Source organism: Hyla sarda, chromosome 6 (assembly GCF_029499605.1).
Source record: "Hyla sarda isolate aHylSar1 chromosome 6, aHylSar1.hap1, whole genome shotgun sequence".
NCBI classification, from domain to species: Eukaryota; Metazoa; Chordata; class Amphibia; order Anura; family Hylidae; genus Hyla; species Hyla sarda.
This window is the reverse complement of record NC_079194.1, coordinates 16551204-16570439: the sequence shown is the minus strand read 5'-3', so window position 1 is coordinate 16570439 and position 19236 is coordinate 16551204. Positions and strand designations below refer to the sequence as shown.

At 46.3% G+C, this 19236-nt stretch overlaps 1 protein-coding gene across 3 annotated transcripts in view; it reads left to right on the top strand.

The window, feature by feature from the left end:
- The first annotated feature begins 5741 nt into the window (after positions 1–5741).
- LOC130275360 (dimethylaniline monooxygenase [N-oxide-forming] 2-like) overlaps positions 5742–19236 on the top strand; it is a 50152-nt gene continuing 36657 nt past the window's right edge. For all 3 annotated transcript variants that reach the window (XM_056523235.1, XM_056523232.1, XM_056523236.1), the window contains exons 1-2: positions 5742–5881; positions 16766–16852. The gene's annotated coding sequence lies outside the window, so the exon portion shown is untranslated. The remainder of the gene's footprint in view (positions 5882–16765; positions 16853–19236) is intronic.

The following is a 19236-nucleotide window of genomic DNA, read 5'->3' as shown; positions in this document are numbered from 1 at the left end:
CCCTAGAATCCCCATTTTCTGCGGAAGAACTAGATGACGCCATATCGGCCATGCCCTCGGGTAAAAGCCCTGGCCCCGATGGATACACTAGTAAATTCTATAAAACTCTCAAGGTAGACTTAATTGCCCCCCTCCTTAAGACGTTTAACTCGGTCTCTCAAAATTCCCCACTGCCCCCTTCCTTCCTCCGAGCATACATCACCGTTATCCCGAAGGAGGGTAAGGATCCCCTTCTCTGCCCTAGCTACAGGCCGATATCACTCATTAACACGGACGCCAAACTGTTTGCCAAACTATTGGCGAATAGGCTGGCAGACCACCTGGGCTCCCTCATCCACCCTGATCAAGTGGGCTTTGTCCGCGGACGCGAGGCAAGGGACAACACTCTGAGAGCTTTCTCTACAATACATTATGCACGTCGACATAATATCCCAACCATGCTCCTGTCTCTAGACGCGGAGAAGGCCTTTGACCGGGTGGACTGGGATTTCCTGCAGATGACACTCTCACACATTGGTGTTGGCGACTCAATGATGGCCCGAGTTATGGCGCTGTACACTAATCCCCTAGCTCAGATACGTGTAAACGGACAACTTTCTGCCCCTCTTCCCATTTGTAATGGCACGCGGCAGGGTTGCCCTCTTTCGCCGCTCCTGTATGTCCTCTGCATGGAGCATCTCCTTGTGGACATCAGACAAAACGCTGACATTAGGGGGATATCGGTGCCGCCTTGCCATTACAAATGCTCGGCATTTGCCGACGACTTGCTCCTCTTCCTCACCTCCCCGCACTTGTCACTACCCTCATTGTTGGCCACTATCCGCCGTTTTGCCAGCTATAGCAACTATAAATTGAACACATGCAAGTGTGAAGCCCTAAATATCAACATTCCCGCCCATACCCTCCAGACACTGAGAGCCTCCTATCCGTTTAAGTGGCAAACACGATCCTTGCAATATCTAGGTGTTCAGGTCCCGGCTGTTCTGACTGACACATACCGGCTTAACTTTCCGCCCCTTCTACAAACGCTGCGCTCAGACTTAGCCAGGTGGAATCGTGGCGACCTCTCCTGGCTTGGCAGGATCAATGCATTCAAGATGAATGTCCTCCCCCGCCTCCTATACCTGTTTTCGGGTATTCCTGTACACCTGCCTCGCTCTTTCTTTAGAGAGGTCGCTGCGATCCAGACTGGATTTGTGTGGGCGCACCGTCACCCCCGCCTAGCCAGAAACGTCCTCATTAGGAGAAAGACCGAGGGAGGCCTGGCACTTCCAGACTTCTCTGCTTACTATATGGCATCAACCCTCACGAGGGTATTAGATGGGTTCCACCATAGAGAGGGGAAGCAGTGGGTAGCACTTGAACATCGGACTTCGGGTATAGACATGCGATCAGCGCTATGGCTGCCTAAGATTCCTTGGACCAGTGATACCTCTTTGAGTCTCCCACCCATAACGGCTTCAGTTATCTGGGCCCATAAGACATACTCCTCCCGCCTGTCTATGTTCCCGAACTCTAGCCCACTGTCACCACTCTTTGGAAATCCGCTGTTCCCCCCGGCCTTGACCTCCACATCATACCTTTCCCTGATTAGGTCTTCAGCACCAGTAATAAGGGATCTCCTACACTCGTCGGGCGTGAAGCCCCTTGAGATCATTATGGGTGATGTACCGCCCACTGCTTCTCATAGGTTTCAATATTTACAATTCAAACATTTCTACGAGAAAAACAAAAGTAAGCTGGACCTACACCGAACCCTCACACCTTTTGAGCGTTTCTGTACCTCTTCGCCCCTTACCGGCAGAACTGTGAGTGTCTTATATTCTCAACTCCTAGATAGTCTCACAAAGGGACAGATGACATTCTGCTCTGCATGGGAACGAGAGACCAATTGTTCCATATCAGAGGAGGAGTGGGGGAAAGCCTTCTCTTGGTGCCACCGGTCTGCCACTTCGTCTAAAGCACACGAAACTAACTATAAGGTAATGACGCGATGGTATCGTGTCCCATCGCTCCTCGCCCACATGTACCCGAATGTTTCGGACATTTGTTGGCGGTGTGGAGAACCGGGAGGCACCATGTATCATATTTGGTTGAAGTGTCCGGCACTTGCTTCGTTTTGGTCGCGGGTGACGGACATTATAGGCAGAGTATTGAACTTGTCGCTTCCCATGGAACCCAAGATTCTTCTCTTGTCAATCCTCCCAAATGACATACCCAAGGCTTCGGCCCGACTACTCCATTTTTTACTTTTAGCCGCTAGAACGGTCATTCCACGCCTATGGAAGTCATCCACTCCCCCATCTGTTTCGTCCTGGCTTCAGGAGACCTCCTGCTTACATAGAATGGAGGAATTAGTGGCAGACTCACGTGGCCAACTTGACAAATTCACCTCCATATGGAGGCCGTGGACTGCCTTTATGGCCTCTGATGAATTCACGTCCATCCATGGCCCGACCACATAAAGTACTCAGTGTTACTATATGACCGATACCCATGCTCGGGTGCCTAGGGTCTCCGAAGGATGTGCTGTGACGCAAGGTAAGACACTTCTTGCTTATTGACCTCTTCTCCTCCTTCCTCTCTCCCATCTATCCCTGTCTGTTTCTCACCTCTTTTTGCTCTACCTTTTCTCCCCCTCTATTCTTTTACCTCTCTTTGTTCAACATTGACAGAGGCTCTGCTGCCGATTGTTCTACCCCAGACTGGCGCAACATGTCAAGGCAGCCGCCACTTAAATGCCATACTCTGCTCACTTATATAACCACTATAGACAACACCTACTTATCCACTCGCTGTGATACCACCTAACATTCTTGAATATACACCTGCTGACCATTTGTATAGTGGCTTACATGTTACCTTCCACTACGTTTTCTCTATTCTCGTATTATGTGTGGATCATTTAGTGTTCTCTATGTCTCAAGCCTTTCGAGACTTAGTTGTGTCCCATATCGATGCACTTATGTGGCCCCTGTTTATTGTTTTCTGTTATAAAAACTTGAATAAAAATATACTTTGGAAAAAAAAAATTCTGGCGCAGACAGAATTTCTGGCGGACAACCGAACAAAACATGTCAGGTTTGCAATAGTAAATGAGGGCCAATATGTAAACAAAATCCAGATTATGAAGTGCATAAGATAAGGCGCAAAAGTATAGCCCATAGTCATGTCCTGGATTTGGAGGAACATTTTCTTATTTATTAATTTACCTATGAACACGCTATGTTTCTGGCCCTGTTAACCCCTTAAGGACTCAGGGTTTTTCCGTTTTTGCACTTTCGTTTTTTCCTCCTTACCTTTAAAAAATCATAACCCTTTCAATTTTCCACCTAAAAATACATATTATGGCTTATTTTTTGCGTCGCTAATTCTACTTTGCAGTGACATTAGTCATTTTACCCAAAAATGCACGGCGAAACGGAAAAAAAATCATTGTGCGACAAAACCGAAAAAAAAAACGCCATTTTGTAACTTTTGGGGGCTTCCGTTTCTACGCAGTGCATATTTCGGTAAAAATGACACCTTATTATTATTCTGTAGGTCCATACGGTTAAAATGATACCCTACTTATATAGGTTTGATTTTGTCGCACTTCTGGAAAAAATCATAACTACATGCAGGAAAATTTATACGTTTAAAAATGTCATCTTCTGACCCCTATAACTTTTTTATTTTTCCACGTACGGGGCGGTTTGAGGACTCATTTTTTGCGCCGTGGTCTGAAGTTTTTATTGGTATGATTTTTGTTTTGATCGGACTTTTTGATCACTTTTTATTCATTTTTTAATGTTATAAAAAGTTACCAAAATACGCTTTTTTGGACTTTGGAATTTTTTTGCGCGTACGCCATTGACCGTACGGCTTAATTAATGATATATTTTTATAGTTCGGACATTTACGCACGCGGCGATACCACATATGTTTATTTATTTATTTTTTTTACACTGTTTTATTTTTCTTATGGGAAAAGGGGGGTGATTCAAACTTTTATTAGGGAAGGGGTTAAATGACCTTTATTAACACTTTTTTTTAACTTTTTTTTTGCAGTGTTATAGGTCCCATAGGGACCTATAACACTGCACACACTGATCTTTCATCCTGATCACAGGCGTGTATTAACACGCCTGTGATCAGCATTATCGACGCTTGACTGCTCCTGCCTGGATCTCAGGCACGGAGCAGTCATTCGTCGATCGGACACCGAGGAGGCAGGTAAGAGCCCCCCCGGTGTCCGATCAGCTGTTCGGGACGCCGCGATTTCACCGCGGCGGTCCCGAACAGCCCGACTGAGCAGCCGGGATACTTTCAGTTTCACTTTAGAAGCGGCGGTCAGCTTTGACCGCCGCTTCTAAAGGGTTAATACCGCACATCGCCGCGATCGGCGATGTGTGGTATTAGCCGCGGGTCCCGGCCGTTGATTAGCGCCGGGACCCACGCGATATGATGCGGGATCGCGGCGCGATCCCGCTTCATATCGCGGGAGCCGGCGCAGGACGTAAATATACGTCCTGCGTCGTTAAGGGGTTAATTGTATCTATCGGCGTATACTGTTAATGGGAGCATTGGACCCCATTCACTTCTATGGTCGAAAGGAGTAGTGATGAGAAGCGGGGGCCATATTCCAATTTGCGATATTTTGCGAATAAATTGATGATTATTTGTCCTATGTTTGCAAAATTCGCATATTCGCTATGTTCATTCTCTTTTTTTTCCATGTGAAAATTTGCATGAAAAATGTGCATAAAAATTTGCATGTGAAAAAAAAACGAATATTCTTCATTATGAATATATAGCACTATATTGTAAATATTCCCGAAATCGCGAAGGGCCGATATTCACGATAAGAATTCCCATTACGAATATCCGTGCTCAACACTAGAAAGGAGTCATCTGGTTACTCCTTTCGGGACATAACAGCTATTTCAAGAGTGCAACAGCCCCCATTATGAGTCCATTTAAAATAGCACAGACATCCCGAATTAAATCACTAGAGGTGACTCCTTTTGGCCATAGAAGTCTATGGGGTCCACTGCTCCTGTTAAGAGTTTATGTCAGAATCTTGTTTTCGGTAGGATGCAGAAACATTGTGGCCCTCATTTAATAACAGCATTCTGACTCTTTTTGTCGGGTTGTGCGCCAAAATTTTGTGTAAATTCTGAATGTGCGACAGAAAAAAACTGACAGAATCAGAAACACTCAGAGTGAAAAAAATTGAATAAAAAAAAAAGAATGGGCGTGGTTTTCGGGAAAAGAGGCGTGTTCTCTACATTTCATCCAAAATCACTCGTCTTTTCTGAAAACCACTCTGAAAATCATGTGAATTTTCTGGTAAGAAAACCCTAAAATTTAAAGCATGTATAAAGTTTCTGAAATCAGATTAAATTAGTAACTACCATGGAAAAAAAAAGTTGGAACAGCAAAAAACACAAAACCTACACTCCACTCTTAGTAAATAAGGGCCAGTGTGTTCGCAGCCTTACATTAGCAGCCTCAGGCAGCGCCACCTAGTGGCAGAAGGTAGTACAGGAGCTGATATTAAAGACCTTGCCCACTAGTAGTGTGTATAGCAAGGAGGGGAGTAAGGATAGAGAGGCCAGCAATGGTGGAGGAGGAGAATGGTAGATGCACAGCATTGCTCACATTCCATGCTGTGCATCCTCCAATCTCCTGCAGCTTCCCAGAGTTTCGAGTTAGAGGGGAGGGGAGGACTCACTACACAACAGGTCATGACCAGGAAACTGTGTCTGCAGAGCTGCCTGTGCTGTGGGTCCCCTGTCCCCTCCTCTCAGCTGTATTCTTATCTGTGCCGCTGACTCCTATGCAGCTGGCTGTAAGAGGATAAAGCCCTGCCATGTGAGAGGGATGAACTAACACAAAGGTTAGTTCATTGTGTGAGTGTGGGTAAGTCCATGTGTGAGTACAAATGGGTGTGTGTCTGTGTAAAAGTGTGTGCATGTATCTGCTTGCGTCTGTCTAGGTTACTAAAGGGAGTGTCTCCCAATCAGTGTTTCCCAATCTCTAGTTGGGAAACACTGCTGTAAGGTTATGTTCACAAAGTGTATTTTTTTCCAATGAAAACAAATACTATGTGCAATACATGGCAATCTCCAGTGTCTGTTAATTTATATTGTTTTGTACTGTATCTTTAAGGAATATACAGGATCTCTGTTAGGAGGTATGATTCAGAGTACCCATGTGACCCTGGTTGCCCATTGGGAGGCCCCCCCCCCTAACTAAGCCATATATAGTGTAGGGGTGGGATGAGCTATTCAGTTCAAAGTTTAGTTTCAGTTTAGTCTTGGCCTAGTCCAAGAGCTGTGTGCAGAGCTCAGTGTGAGCTGCAGTGTGAAGAAGAGACAGTAGGAGTGTGAGTTGATCTAAGGAAAGCCTAAACAAAATCTTCAAACAGTTGCATTGGGCAGAAAAATACATGAAGACTAATTTTCAAACAGTTCTGTTCATTGAGGAGTGCCGTGCAACCCTGGATGGTCCAGATGGATGGAGTAGAGGATGGTTGGTGGACGGCCACCCTGTTCCAAAAAGGCTGCGACGACAGCAAGGCGGTGGTGGAGTCATGTTTTGGGCCGTAATCACTGGAAGAGAGCTGGTCGGCCCCTTTAGGGCCCCCGAAGCTGTAAAGATAACTTCTGCAAAGTATGTGGAGTTTCTGAATGACCACTTTGTTCCCTGGTACAGAAGGAAGAACTATGCTTTCCGTAATAAAATCATCTTCATGCATGACAATGCACCATCTCATGCTGCAAAGAATACCTCTGCATCAATGGCTGATATGAGGATAAAAGGAGAGAAAGTCATGGTGTGGCCTCCATCCTCCCCTGACCTCAATCCTATTGAGAACTTTTGGAGCATCCTCAAGCAAAAGATCTATGAGGGTGGGAGGCAGTTTACATCCAAACAACAGCTCTGGGAAGCTGTTCTGACATCTTGCAAACAAATATAAAGGGGTATTCTAGAAAGCAAAATACAGGCATTTTTTTTTTTCAAAGACAGTGCCCTCCTTGTCTCCAGGTTGGGTGTGGTATTACAACTTGGCTCCATTCACTTCAATGGAACTGGGCTGCAGAACCACACCCAACCTGGAGACCTCAACCTGGAGGGAGAGGTCTTTGAAAGTAAAAAGGTCTGTTTTTGGATTCCTGGATAACCCCTTTAAAGGTGAACTCCCACCCTAGACATCTTATCCCCTATCCAAAGGATAGGGGATAAGATGTCTGATCGCGGGGGTCCCGCCGCTGGGGACCCCCGCATTATTGCATGCCGCACCCACCTGTGTTCTCACCGGAACCCCCCTCCCATAGACTTGCATTGAGGGGACGGGCGTGACGTCACACAGGGGCGGAGTCCTGACGTCACGGACTTCCGTTCCCGGAGTCACTACTCAGACCCTCCAGCGGTTCTGGTGAGAACACAGGTGGGTTCCACATGCAATAATGCGGGGATCCCCAGCGGCGGGACCCCCCACGATCAGACATCTTATCCCCTATCCTTTGGATAGGGGATAAGATGTCTAGGGTGGGAGTACCCCTTTAAGCATTATCTGTCCAAAAACTCACAAGTTCAATGGATGCAAGACTTGTGAAGCTGCTATCAAATAAGGGGTCCTCTGTTAAAATGTTATGCGACCTGTTAAAATGTTTAAATAGTTAAAATGTTGTTAAAAGTTTGATTGAAATAGCTTTTGATTTCAGTAAATATGCTGCAAACACAACAAATCACAATTTTCAGTTTTTTACAACCTTTAAAGTGTTTTGAAACTTACTGTGCGTAGTAATTTGGAACAGTGCATTGCAAGTTTATTATGTTTAACCCCTTGTTGCAAATGGATGTTCATTAACATCCATCTGCGGCTCCTGAGGAATGACACATGCTCAGCAGTTAAGCACATCATACCTAGTGGGTCCCGGTTACACATGTGGTATCGCCGTGTGTGTAAATGTCTGAATTATAAAAATTCATCATTAATTAAACTGCACGGTCAATGGAGTACAGGTAAAAAGATCCCAAAGTCCAAAATAGCGTATTTTTGGTCACTTTTTATACCATGAAAAAAAATGAATAAAAAGTGATCAAAAAGTCAGATCAAAACAAAAATGGTAACGATACAAACTTCAAATCATGGTGCAAAAAATCAGCCCTCATACCATCCATTATATGGAAAAATAAAAAAGTTATAGGGTCAGAAGGGGAAATTTTTCAACGTACTAATTTTGGTGCATGTAGTTATAATGAATTTTTTTAGTAGTAAAATAAAATCAAACCTATATGAATTAGGTATCCTTGCAACCGTATGGACCTACAGAATAAATATAAGGTGCAATTTTTACTGAAAACTGCTTTTTTTTTTTTTGGGCCCCACAAATAATAATTTTCTGGTTTCGCTGTAGATTTTGTAGTAAAATTATTAATGGTATTACAAAGTAACATTGCTGGCGCAAAGATCAAGCCCTTATATGGATTTTTAGGTGGAAAATTGAAAGTGTTATGATTTTTAGAAGGTGAGGAAGAAAAAAAACAAAAGTGCAAAAATGAAAAATCGCCAAAGAGAGAAGGGGGTGAAAAAAAAATACTGTTATCATTAGGAGGTTTGTTAAATAAAATTAGAATTGTACTCTTCATTGTTTTTCTGACACTTTTAGGAGGAATCATTAGATTCCTCATACAGATCAATGCAGTTCTATTAAACTCCATTGATCTGTATGCTCTGCGCTCCATTGATAAAGCCTGGATCAGCCAGGCTCTATCAATGACAGAACCATGGATAACAGGTAAGGAGAGGTAAGTCTTCCGGCAGTGAATGCAACAGCTGAAGGAGACAGAGTGAAACCGGCACTGCAATCCACAGTGAATCCCATGCGGGAAATGAGACTCCAGCAAAAAGACTTGTGGGGCTGCCACGGGGGTGCACTCCAAACTAAGCAAATGGAAGCATATAGGTCAAAAAAAAAGTGGCTGCACTAAAACAGGGGTCTTGCCAGATGAAATCTTCATTCAAATTTCCATACAACGGTATAGCGAGTAGACGCAGAGGAGCAGCCTTGCAGCGGCAGACTGTTTTCTGCGCCCTAAGCACACTTCCTTGTGGTGCGGGGGGGGGGGGCAATCCACCCCACAAACCCACCAGGGAGCATTTACATGTCCCCTTCAGACACTGCTGTCAGCTTTGACAGCGGCGATCTAAAGGGTTAATAGCTGTCCATGGCAATCACTGCATGCTGGCTATTAGTTGCAGCCCCCAGCTACTGAAATCATCTGAGGGCCTTCAGGTATTGAGCGAGTTGGAGTCAGGAGCCCGCTTCATACACCCTAAGTGCCTCCGTACTTGTTGGAGGCTTTCAGGTCTTGCCCGGAGTAGGGCTAGAGGCCTGAAAATTCACCTGCCCCGTGCCTGAAACGGCAATTATTTGCACTATTGCACAATTTTTTAGTCCCCGTAGGGGACTATTACATGCAATCCTTGGATTGCATAAAGCGTTCAATGCAATGTCTGTTACGCCGAGCGCTCCGGGTCCCCGCTCCTCCCCGGAGCGCTCGCAGCATCCTCTCATTCACAGTGCTCCGGTCAGACCTGCTGACCGGGTGCGCTGCAATATCACTCCCAGCCGGGATGCGATTCGCGATGCGGGAGGCGCCCGCTCGCGATGCGCATCCCGGCTCCCGTACCTGACCCGTTCCCCGTCTGTCTTGTCCCGGTGCGCGCGGCCCCGCTCCTTAGGGCGCACGCGCGCCGGGTCTCTGCAATTTAAAGGGCCACTGCGCCACTGATTGGCGCAGCAGGCTTAATCAGTATGTTCACCTGTGCACTCCCTACTTATACCTCACTTCCCCTGCACTCCCTCGCCGGATCTTGTTGCCATTGTGCCAGTGAAAGCGTTTCCTTGTGTGTTCCTAGCCTGTGTTCCAGACCTCCTGCCGTTGCCCCTGACCACGATCCTTGCTGCCTGCCCTGACCTTCTGCTACGTTCGACCTTGCTCTTGTCTACTCCCTTGTACCGCGCTTATCTTCAGCAGTCAGAGAGGTTGAGCCGTTGCGGGTGGATACGACCTGGTTGCTACCGCCGCTGCAAGACCATCCCGCTTTGCGGCGGGCTCTGGTGAATACCAGTAGCAACTTAGAACCGGTCCACCAACACGGTCCACGCCAATCCCTCTCTGGCACAGAGGATCCACCTCCAGCCAGCCGAATCCTGACAGTAGATCCGGCCATGGATCCCGCTGAAGTCCCACTGCCAGTTGTCGCCGACCTCACCACGGTGGTCGCCCAGCAGTCGCAACAGATAGCGCAACAAGGCCACCAGCTGTCTCAACTGACCGTGATGCTACAGCAGCTATTACCACAGCTTCAGCAACAATACCCTCCGCCAGCTCCTGCACCTCCTCCGCAGCGAGTGGCCGCTTCCGGCCTACGATTATCCTTGCCGGATAAATTTGATGGGGACTCTAAGTTTTGCCGTGGCTTTCTTTCGCAATGTTCCCTGCACTTGGAGATGATGTCGGACCAGTTTCCTACTGAAAGGTCTAAGGTGGCTTTCGTAGTCAGCCTTCTATCTGGGAAAGCTCTGTCATGGGCCACACCGCTCTGGGACCGCAATGACCCTGTCACTGCCTCTGTACACTCCTTCTTCACGGAGATTCGAAGTGTCTTTGAGGAACCTGCCCGAGCCTCTTCTGCTGAGACTGCCCTGCTGAACCTGGTCCAGGGTAATTCTTCTGTTGGCGAGTACGCCATCCAATTCCGTACTCTTGCCTCCGAATTATCCTGGAATAATGAGGCCCTCTGCGCGACCTTTAAAAAAGGCCTATCCAGCAACATTAAAGATGTGCTGGCCGCACGAGAAATTCCTGCTAACCTGCATGAACTTATTCATCTTGCCACCCGCATTGACATGCATTTTTCCGAAAGGCGTCAGGAGCTCCGCCAGGATATGGACTTTGTTCGCACGAGGCAGTTTCTCTCCCCGGCTCCTCTCTCCTCTGGTCCTCTGCAATCCGTTCCTGTGCCTCCCGCCGTGGAGGCTATGCAAGTTGACCGGTCTCGCTTGACACCTCAAGAGAGGACACGACGCTGCATGGAGAATCTTTGCCTGTACTGTGCCGGTACCGAACACTTCTTGAAGGATTGTCCTATCCGTCCTCCCCGCCTGGAAAGACGTACGCTGACTCCGCACAAAGGTGAGACAGTTCTTGATGTGAACTCTGCTTCTCCATGCCTTACTGTGCCTGTGCGGATATCTTCTTCTACCTTCTCCTTCTCTGCTATGGCCTTCTTGGATTCCGGATCTGCAGGAAATTTTATTTTGGCCTCTCTCATCAACAGGTTCAACATCCCGGTGACCAGTCTCGCCAGACCCCTCTACATCAATTCTGTTAACAATGAAAGATTGGACTGTACCGTGCGTTACCGCACGGAACCTCTCCTAATGTGCATCGGACCCCATCACGAAAATTTTTTATTTTTGGTCCTCTCCAACTGCACTTCAGAAATACTTCTTGGATTACCGTGGCTTCAACGCCATTCCCCAACCCTTGATTGGTCCACAGGAGAAATCAAGAACTGGGGTACTTCTTGTCTCAGGGACTGTCTTAAACCGGTTCCCAGTACTCCCTGTCGTGACCCTGTGGTTCCCCCGGTATCCGGTCTTCCTAAGGCTTATATGGACTATGCTGATGTTTTTTTGCAAAAAGCAAGCAGAGACTTTACCTCCTCACAAGCCTTATGACTGTCCTATTGACCTCCTCCCGGGTACTACTCCACCCCGGGGCAGAATCTATCCTCTGTCTGCTCCAGAGACTCTAGCCATGTCGGAGTACATCCAGGAGAATTTAAAAAAGGGGTTTATCCGCAAGTCCTCCTCTCCTGCCGGAGCTGGATTTTTTTTTGTGTCCAAAAAAGATGGCTCCCTACGCCCTTGCATTGATTACCGCGGGCTTAATAAAATCACGGTAAAAAAACGCTACCCCTTACCTCTTATCTCGGAACTCTTTGATCGCCTACAAGGCGCCAACATCTTTACCAAACTGGACTTAAGAGGTGCCTATAATCTCATCCGCATCAGGGAGGGGGACGAATGGAAGACTGCATTTAACACCAGAGATGGACACTTTGAGTATCTGGTCATGCCCTTTGGCCTGTGCAACGCCCCTGCCGTCTTCCAAGACTTTGTTAATGAAATTTTTCGTGATCTCCTATATTCCTGTGTTGTGGTTTATCTGGACGATATTCTGATTTTTTCTGCCAACTTAGAAGAACACCGCCAGCATGTCCGCATGGTTCTTCAGAGACTTCGGGACAATCAACTTTATGCCAAAATGGAGAAATGTCTCTTTGAATGTCAATCTCTTCCTTTCCTAGGATACTTAGTCTCTGGCCAGGGACTACAAATGGACCCAGATAAACTTTCTGCCGTCTTAGATTGGCCACGCCCCTCCGGACTCCGTGCTATCCAACGTTTTTTGGGGTTCGCCAATTATTACAGACAATTCATTCCACACTTCTCCACTATTGTGGCCCCTATCGTGGCTTTAACCAAGAAAAATGCCAATCCTAAGTCCTGGTCTCCCCAAGCGGAAGACGCATTTAAACATCTCAAGTCTGCCTTTTCTTCTGCTCCCGTGCTCTCCAGACCTGACCCATCTAAACCCTTTCTATTGGAGGTAGATGCCTCCTCTGTGGGAGCTGGAGCTGTCCTTCTACAAAAAAATTCTTCCGGGCATGCTGTTACTTGTGGGTTTTTTTCTAGGACCTTCTCTCCGGCGGAGAGAAACTACTCCATTGGTGATCGAGAACTACTGGCCATTAAATTGGCGCTTGAGAAATGGAGGCACCTGCTGGAGGGATCAAAATTTCCAGTTATCACATACACTGATCACAAGAATCTCTCCTATCTCCAGTCTGCCCAACGACTGAACCCTTGCCAGGCTAGGTGGTCGTTGTTCTTTGCCCGTTTTAACTTTAAAATCCATTTTCGCCCTGCTGACAAGAAGATTAGGGCCGATGCCCTCTCTCGTTCTTCTGATGCCTCTGAAGTAGAGGTCTCTCCGCAACACATCATTCCTCCGGACTGTCTGATCTCCACTTCTCCAGCCTCCATCAGGCAAACTCCTCCAGGGAAGACCTTAGTTTCTCCACGCCAGCGTCTCGGGATTCTCAAATGGGGACACTCCTCCCACCTCGCAGGCCATGCGGGCATCAAAAAATCCTTGCAACTCATCTCTCGATTTTATTGGTGGCCGACTCTGGAGACTGATGTTGTTGATTTCGTGCGGGCCTGTACTGTCTGTGCCCGGGATAAGACTCCTCGCCAGAAGCCTGGTCTCCTTCATCCTCTGCCTGTTCCTGAACAGCCTTGGTCACAGATTGGTATGGACTTTATTACGGACTTGCCCTCATCCCGTGGCAACACAGTTGTTTGGGTGGTCGTTGATCGATTTTCCAAGATGGCACATTTTATTCCTCTTCCTGGTCTTCCTTCAGCGCCTCAGTTGGCAAAGCAATTTTTTGTACACATTTTTCGCCTTCACGGTTTGCCCACGCATATCGTCTCGGATAGAGGCGTCCAATTCGTGTCTAAATTCTGGAGGGCCCTCTGTAAACAGCTCAAGATCAAATTAAACTTCTCTTCTTATCATCCCCAATCCAATGGGCAAGTAGAAAGAATTAATCAGGTCCTGGGTGACTATTTACGGCATTTTGTTTCCTCCCGCCAGGATGACTGGGCAGATCTTCTACCATGGGCCGAATTCTCATACAACTTCAGAGTCTCCGAATCTTCTGCTAAATCCCCATTTTTCGTGGTGTACGGCCGTCACCCGCTTCCTCCCCTCCCTACTCCCTTGCCCTCTGGTTTGCCCGCTGTGGATGAAGTGACTCGTGATCTTTCCACCATATGGAAAGAGACCCAAAATTCTCTTTTACAGGCTTCATCCCGGATGAAAAGATTTGCTGATAAGGAAAGAAGAATTCCCCCCATTTTTGCTCTCGGAAACAAGGTATGGCTCTCCGCTAAATATGTCCGCTTTCGTGTCCCCAGTTACAAACTGGGACCACGCTATCTTGGCCGTTTCAAAGTCTTGTGCCAGATTAACCCTGTCTCTTACAAACTCCTTCTTCCTCCTTCTCTTCGTTTTCCCAATGCCTTCCATGTCTCTCTCCTTAAACCACTCATCATTAACCGCTTCTCTCCCAAAGTTGTTTCTCCCACTCCTGTTTCCGGTTCATCTGACGTCTTCTCTGTGAAGGAGATTCTGACCTCCAAGACTGTCAGAGGGAAAAGATTTTTTTTGGTGGATTGGGAAAACTGTGGCCCAGAGGAGAGATCCTGGGAACCTGAGGACAACATCCTAGACAAAAGTCTTATCCTCAGGTTCTCAGGCTCCAAGAAGAGGGGGAGACCCAAGGGGGGGGGTACTGTTACGCCGAGCGCTCCGGGTCCCCGCTTCTCCCCGGAGCGCTCGCAGCATCCTCTCATTCGCAGCGCCCCGGTCAGACCTGCTGACCGGGTGCGCTGCAATATCACTCCCAGCCGGGATGCGATTCGCGATGCGGGAGGCGCCCGCTCGCGATGCGCATCCCGGCTCCCGTACCTGACCCATTCCCCGTCTGTCTTGTCCAGGCGCGCGCAGCCCCGCTCCTTAGGGCGCGCGCGCGCCGGGTCTCTGCAATTTAAAGGTCCACTGCGCCACTGATTGGCACAGCAGGCTTAATCAGTATGTTCACCTGTGCACTCCCTACTTATACCTCACTTCCCCTGCACTCCCTCGCCGGATCTTGTTGCCATTGTGCCAGTGAAAGCGTTTCCTTGTGTGTTCCTAGCCTGTGTTCCAGACCTCCTGCCGTTGCCCCTGACTACGATCCTTGCTGCCTGCCCTGACCTTCTGCTACATCCGACCTTGCTCTTGTCTACTCCCTTGTATCGCGCTTATCTTCAGCAGTCAGAGAGGTTGAGCCGTTGCTGGTGGATACGACCTGGTTGCTACCGCCGCTGCAAGACCATCCCGCTTTGCGGCGGGCTCTGGTGAATACCAGTAGCAACTTAGAACCGGTCCACCAACACGGTCCACGCCAATCCCTCTCTGGCACAGAGGATCCACCTCCAGCCAGCCGAATCGTGACAATGTCATAGCATAGCATTGAGATTTCAGGTGTGTGAACCATGAATGGGACACAGAAAATGAGGACTTGTTTGCAAAGCGCTTCTCCTCTTAGTTAGTAAGTGGTATGCCAAGGAAAAAAGGATTTTTGGTATATAAAAGAAATTTATTGCAACAATTAGTTTCGAGCCTTATGCAAGGCTCTTCCTCAGGCATATAGAATACACTGCAAACACTCATGGTTAAAAAGCCCGGGCTTACTTTGCATCCGGGTGAAAGGTTTATACAAATTACAACATCATAAAAACAGAGAAACAGGGGGAAAGAATAAATATATATATATATACACTCTCAGTAAAGCATATCGTTATAAACTTTAAAAACATATAATGGGGTGCCATACAGTTGCTTTGGTAGCGCAGGAGGCTCCCAAATCAGCTGCTAATCATGGAGCTTCAGGTTGCTATTACGCATGCGCTACTGTGTAGCGATTTGTAAACAAGAGGAGGAACATCAAACACATGGCTCTGAATCACTAGAGCGCATGCGCTACTATATATCGATTAGTAAACAAAAGAGAAATGTCAGACAGGGCTGACATATGTCTACGATTCACTGGAGAGCATGCGCTACTTTGTCACAGTCTATTGTGATACATAGACAAAGTAGCCGTTCACCGCGATGTTCTTGCTACAATGAGATATTCAAATTGAACACTGTCTGTGTTCTTATTTTAACCACAGTGCGTGAATGGCTTGAGCATGACAGCTCAATGGTACGGGGCGAGCAGCATAATGAAACATACATAATGGGAAGGGATATAAAAAATATATAAATAGGACAAGCTTGAAACCGGCACAGGGTAATTAAAACTAATGTTGTTGGAACAGAGGTAAGTTGTTTTCTTTTTTCTTCATTAGTATGGAAGATTGGTTGTAAAATTAAGGAAAAGGAATTAATTTCCACATAAAAATAGCAGTCTCTACATACATAAATTAATTATAATCTAGAGCATCATTGTTCAAATTTAGGGACAGTCTATCAGAGGCAGCCATAAAAGAAGCAGCCACATAAAAAACAATCAAATCTCCATGGTGATAATAAATAAAATATTATCACCATATTGTATTAATAGTGGTATCAATATTGTAATTATCCCTGAAGGGATTGGAAATTTTCCCTAATGTTAAGATCTAAAAAAAAAAAGGCATTTTGAATACACAACCAGCCGGATGGGAGGAAGGGGATTATAAAGGGGCCATTGATGGGTGTAAAACAGCAGTGCGTTTAAAGGCTCATAATACCGTTTTCACCATTTCATTGAGCCCCTTTGGTGCAACTGTTGACAGCTTGTACATCCAGTAAATCTCTTTTTTCTTTAACGTATCAAAGCGATTTGCAGTGTCGACTGGAATATAATCAATTGGAGTGACCGTATAGATGTCCTGCTCTCCTGGGTGAAGCATGGCACAATGTCTGGAGACCCCGTGGAGAAGGAATTTGTTCTTAACATTTTGTCTATGTTTATTTAACCGATTATGAAGGGGTTGTATGGTCCGACCTACATGTTGCAGTTTACATCTGCACTCAAGCAAGTATATAACATAAGAAGAACTGCATGTTAACCTATGTTTTATTGTGAATTCTTCCCCAGTGACATTTGAGGAAAATACAGTCCGTTTATTCTGGATCTCCTTGCAGCACAGACACCTCTTGTTGTTACACCTATACGATCCTGTGGGTAAGAGAGATTTCTTTAATGCTGGTTTGTGCTGTTTGATGATACTGGGTGCTAGGATATTTTTTAGGGTGGGGGCCCTCCGGTACGTGACAGATGGTTTATTTGGAAGGATATTGTTCAGAATAGAATCATTCTGCAAAATATGCCAATGCTTGTCCAAAGTTTTTCTGATATTGCTAGCAGAATCACAGAAGGTGGTGATGAAGTTAAGTTTTTGCACTTCCCCGGTCCTCTTATTTTCCTTGGTTTTCAGGCATTCTAGTTGTGTCTGATCCTTGACTTTATTGTAAGCATCCCGGACAATCGATCTGGGGTACTTCTTTTCTTTAAATCTATTAGATAGGATCCTTGCCTGTGCCTCAAATGTCTCATTGTCCGTGCAGTTTTTCTTAATCCTTTTATACTGCCCGTACGGCACATTATTTAACCATTGCTTTTGGTGGGCACTGTCATACTCCAGGTAACTATTTATGTCCACCATTTAAAATATGTGGATGTGATGTTACTGAAGTGATTATGTGCGATGTTTAGATCCAAAAAATTAATGTGGTCCTCACTAAATTCAATGGTAAACTTGATCCACCAGTCGTTCGAATTAAGATGGATCAAGAAGGAATCAATGGATGCTGGTGGACCTTTCCATAGGAAGAACAAGTCATCAATGTAATGGTGGAACAGTTGGATATGGGAATGGTATTCTGTTGATCACATGATGTATTTGTTCTCGAACGCCCCCATGAATAGATTGGCATATGTGGGCGCCACCTTTGACCCCATAGCCATACCGTTACATTGATGGTACACTTGTTTATAAACTTGTAATTGGTCCCTAGCTGACTCCGGTCGGCGCATTTAAGTGTACAAGATGCAGCGTGAGTCCAGAGGGGTATGGCTGCAGGCGTTTTTGAAATTTCCCCGTCGGCTGCAGTATGGCTGAAATGTGGTGTGAGTGCATACTGGTAATAGTCATTATGATCACTGCAAGTTCAACATTAATGGGGTACTCCGGTGAAAACTTTAAAAAAAAAAATGTTTATCAATTGGTGCCAGAAAATTAAACAGATTTGTAAACTACTTCTAAAAAAAAAGCTTAATCCTTCTAGTATGTATTAGTTGCTGAATACTACAGCGGAATGTCTTTTCTTTTTGGAACACAGAGCTCTCTGCTGAATCACGACCACAGTGCTCTCTGCTGACAGCTCTGTCCAGTTTAAGAACTGTCCAGAGTAGAAGAAAATCCCCATAGAAAACATATGCTGCTCTGGACAGTTCCTAAAATGGACAGAGATGTCAGCAGAGAGCACTGTGGTCATGATGTCAGCAGAGAGCTCTGTATTCCGAAAAGAAAAGAATTTCCTCTGTAGTATTCAGCAGCTAATAAGTACTGGAAGGATTAAGATTTTTTAATAGAAGTCATTTACAAATCTGTTTAACTTTCTGGCACCAGTTGATTTAAAAAAAAGTTTTCCACCAGAGTACCCCTTTAATCCTTCTAGTACTTATTAGGTGCTGTATACTACAGAGGAAGTTATTTTCTTCTTGAATTTCAGCTCTCTGCTGACACTTCTGTCTATGTCAGGAACTGTCCAGAGAAGGAGAGGTTTGCTATGGGGACTTGCTTCTGCTCTAGACAGTTCCTGCATGGACAGATGTGTCAGCAAAGAGCACTGTGGTAAGAGTGAAAAGAAATTCAAAAAGAAAAGAACTTCCTCTGTAGTATACAGCAGCTGATAAGTACTGGAAGATTAGGATTAAGATTTTTAAATAGAAGTAGTTTACAAATATGCAGTAGAATGAAGATAGAAATATGTCCGCACTCACCATGCCATTTCAAGTAGTTCGCTTTATTGGATTCTTCAAATTTCCATTAAAAAGCATGTGGCAAAAACACCCGCTAGCGGAATTAGTAAATTCGATTCATCACGAACTTCTCGGCCGAGAATAAGAGTAAGGGCCTGTTTACACTACAGAATTTCACAAGGAAATTCCCCACATATTCCACTTACAGAAGCTTCTTCTGGAATCAGTGATTAACCCCTTAACGACGCAGGACGTATATTTACGTCCTGCGCCGGCTCCCGCGATATGAAGCGGGATCGCGCCGCGATCCCGCATCATATCGCGTCGGTCCCGGCGCTAATCTACGGCCGGGACCCGCGGCTAATACCACACATCGCCGATCGCGGCGATGTGCGGTATTAACCCTTTAGAAGCGGCGGTCAAAGCTGACCGCCGCTTCTAAAGTGAAAGTGAAAGTGACCCGGCTGCTCAGTCGGGCTGTTCGGGGACCGCCGCGGTGAAATCGCGGCGTCCCGAACAGCTGATCGGACACCGGGAGGGCTCTTACCTGCCTCCCCGGTGTCCGATCGATGAATGACTGCTCC